Source organism: Prunus dulcis, chromosome 4 (assembly GCF_902201215.1).
Source record: "Prunus dulcis chromosome 4, ALMONDv2, whole genome shotgun sequence".
Lineage (NCBI taxonomy): Eukaryota > Viridiplantae > Streptophyta > Magnoliopsida > Rosales > Rosaceae > Prunus > Prunus dulcis.
Window position 1 is genome coordinate 21,482,881 of NC_047653.1, and position 3,001 is coordinate 21,485,881.

At 34.6% G+C, this 3,001-nt stretch overlaps 1 long non-coding RNA gene across 1 annotated transcript; it reads left to right on the forward strand.

The window, feature by feature from the left end:
- The first annotated feature begins 2,019 nt into the window (after nt 1-2,019).
- On the forward strand, nt 2,020-2,615 carry LOC117626144. The gene is made up of 3 exons (XR_004585504.1): nt 2,020-2,118; nt 2,250-2,336; nt 2,508-2,615. It is a non-coding gene; the product is annotated as an uncharacterized LOC117626144 (long non-coding RNA).
- Nucleotides 2,616-3,001: the final 386 nt, after the last annotated feature.

Sequence of the window (3,001 nt, forward strand, 5' to 3'; positions counted from 1 at the left end):
ATGTTTATTATACTTAATATCATGTTCATATTGTATGGAAATATTATCGAACGTGTTACTGCATTATTTTTCTTAGTAGAAAACTTGCTTCCTGAAAGGTTTGATTTCGTGGGTGATTAGGCTTGTCACTTTCAATCTTGGCTATCTTCCTGGGGGTGACAAAACAATTATCAGAGTCAGAAACAACACTGAACAAGGCATTGGAAGTTGCAAAAAGGATTGTGGTGCCTGGAGGTCTTATCAGTTTAGTGGTTTATGTGGGGCATCCTGGTGGATGGTAACAGTTCTGTTCTCAAATTTTATTTTTATTCACTCTGTATGCTAGTTTGTGCTCCCTGGTTTTTATTATGTTCATTATGCAGGTTGAGCAAAACCTATAACAATGGCTTGAGTAATTTTCGTTTAAGATACTAGAATAAATAAATAGATAAAGTTGGATAGTTAGGCCAATATAAGCTCAATTAAGTTCCTCCCAAACTACGCCTGAAATATTTTGCTTCTTATTATTAACAAAGGAATAGTTCTTTTGTAGCTAAAAACAATGAGTATGTTATAGCATGGGAAAATTGTTTTGCCCTATTTAATTTGAGTGTTTAGTGGGAGCATGACTTCTAAGGAACTTCTTGTGCAATGAAAGCAACAGTTGGAAGCTTGCCTTTTCAATCAACCCCATTTTATTTTATTTTATAAAGTCTGGTAGATGAAGCCATCATTTATGCTTCCCCTTCAGATTGGTTTGGAATTGGATTAAGATATACGTGGTTAGTTTTAGGTACTAGAGGAGTGGGATAGGCTGTTTGGATTTTACGTTCTGGTCTTGCTCTGAGAGGAGAGACGGGGAAGGGGAGAAGGAGAGTGAGATTGGAAGTCTTCTGTGACTAGTAAATTGGAAGTCTCGGACTCTTGTTAAGTTTGTGCATTTTCAAAATGAAGAATAATCTGTTTTTAGGCTCAAAACAAATAACTTGGATTGAATTCTAGGACACCGATGCTATTGTAGATCATACTAGAAGCTTTCTGCTCATGTTCCAGTCAGGGAAACAGTAGTGCAGTATCCAAGATTGTGCTTGATTCGTGAAATTGTTATTAATATTGATTTATGACATTGGTGATTGAGTTGGAGATTTCCAAATTGGACAATTCTTATTGCTTTGCTGATATGGATCCAATATGCATTGTTTTGGCAAAAAGGGTCCTACTTATTGTACATTATTTGTTCTTTTAGACTTGATACATATAAGTTTAGTTTCGTCATATGCTCCTGGCTTGCTTGTTCTAACTGTGGGCACACATAAGGCGGAAAACTTTACACGTAAGGCTTCACTGATGTCTTGAATGATGTCATTCAATAGTGACCTGTTTTATATAATTTGTATCTATGCCTTATAACTACATTTGATATTTGGGGTTATATTGCATGCAGGCAAGCAACCCTAACAAGGTAAAAAGTGAATATAAATCATTTTCAGGGTAAAGTGCTGCCTAGTGTAAGAGTTTCAGATCCAGGTCTTCTACTTAAACCTGATGAACCAAATTTGGTACGAACTACATCTTTGAATCCCTGATTGCATCTTTGAGGCCAAAGCAGAAAAAATGCTAAACTACATACAGTTTAAATAATAAAAAAAAAAATCGAGGCTTTATGAATTAGTTGACTGTTCTTTTTATTTATTTATTTAATTTTATTTTTATACTTTTTGTGAAGTCTTTTTCTCTTTTTTTTTTTTTTTTCAAAGTTCCCCTAACTTGGCATAGATGCATGTATGCACGTGTGTACTCAGAACACAAACTCCTTTATAACTCGAAAGAATGGTTGCAAACTCCTTACCGTATTGCAAGGGCTGAAATCTGGATGATATCAGCTTCTTTTTATTGTTGTTTTAAAGTGAGGTATGTATGGGTCTTATGAAATTTTTACAGAAATATATTGAAGGGCAAATAATTTTATTTTAGTTTTTTATTCCCAAATGATACCCAAAACATGTAAGCTTCACACTATGTTAATTTCTGCAGGATGGGAAAACATTGGACAATGAGGTGGAGGTTGTTGAGGGAATGAAGCTAGACAGGGGCTACATATCCCCTTATTTCATCACCAACCAGAACAATCAGAAATGTGTAAGTTTTAGTTTGACTCAGCGATAACTATGTCTTGAAACTGTTAGAGGGCTGCTTGTTAAAGTTAGCAGCACCTCAAGTCCCTTTTTGCTTGATGCTGATTATCTTCAAACTTGTGTATGTGCTGATAGGAATTGGAAAATCCTCTAATCATAATCCATGAGAAGAAAATCTCAAGTATTAATGATGTGGTTAAAGTATTGGAGTTGGTTTTGCAGGTTAGCATTTCTCTGGTTAGGTTCACTAGTTTCTTCGTTTTTACTATGAATTGGTTGACAAACTTTTGCTCCTTTTCAGAAGCAAAGGTCTTTGCATTTTGTTATATATTTCAGAACCAAAGTTATAAAAGAAAATGGTTTTCCTCTTTGTTAATTGAGAATCATCTGCAGTTATGATTTCAGATCTGTAGATAACCTGTTGTTGCTGATATTGCTACACGGGAGGAGAACAGAACAACTTGGAAAATGTGCAAGAAGGGAGAGCTAACTGCAAGAAGGGAGAGCTAACTCATACAACGAAGAACAAATTGATGAAGTTAAGATCAAAATTAGTAGAATTTGTGAGCTCTCCATTATTTATAATTATAGGTAGGAAGTATGTATGTAATAGAGCAAAGATTGGTTGACTATGTAATAACAATTGAATTGTCAAGTTTTATGAAAGAAATAATTTTTGCTTCTTGGGATAGTATTGTTAGGGTTCGGTGGCGATTTATTTTCCATGTCTAAATTGTAGTCTGTAATGGATGTGTGTGTATTGTATGTAGATTGACTTAATATTGCTGTCCTATTGCATGTGTATTGTACTAATATTGCCTGTGTATTGTATACATATTGTATGCATATTGCCATCGTATTGCATGTATATTGTAATGCTATTGCTA